The 243-nt window shown below is 66.7% G+C and overlaps 1 protein-coding gene across 3 annotated transcripts in view; it reads right to left on the bottom strand.

The window, feature by feature from the left end:
• IFT81 (intraflagellar transport 81) overlaps positions 1 to 243 on the bottom strand; it is a 127,019-nt gene that overhangs the window by 53,846 nt on the left and 72,930 nt on the right. The window contains exon 1 of one of the 3 annotated variants that reach the window (XM_006768904.2): positions 206 to 237. The exons of the other annotated variants lie outside the window; for them this stretch is intronic. The gene's annotated coding sequence lies outside the window, so the exon portion shown is untranslated. Of the gene's footprint in view, positions 1 to 205; positions 238 to 243 lie in introns of those variants that run through there. 3 annotated transcript variants of the gene reach the window in all.

The raw sequence follows: 243 nt of genomic DNA, 5'->3' as shown, positions 1-243 counted from the left end.
ACCCCAGGGCTCGGGAAAGGGGACCGGACCCCACGTCACACCCGGGCACCTCGGGGCTTCCCGACGACTCATTCCGCCGGGGAACGGCCTGGGACCCGGTCACCGCTGCAACCCCTCCGCTTGCCGCACTGGGAAGGGGATGGGAGGCGCTTTTCTCCTATCTCGGGGTTTGGGGAAGTTCCCGAGCACGGGTCGGCGAGGTTACCTCAAATCTTCTTCAGGAAACCACTGTCCCCCACCCCC

This window comes from Myotis davidii, unplaced genomic scaffold, assembly GCF_000327345.1.
Source record: "Myotis davidii unplaced genomic scaffold, ASM32734v1 scaffold223, whole genome shotgun sequence".
In the NCBI taxonomy this organism is placed as follows: domain Eukaryota; kingdom Metazoa; phylum Chordata; class Mammalia; order Chiroptera; family Vespertilionidae; genus Myotis; species Myotis davidii.
This window is presented reverse-complemented; position numbering and strand designations above follow the sequence as displayed.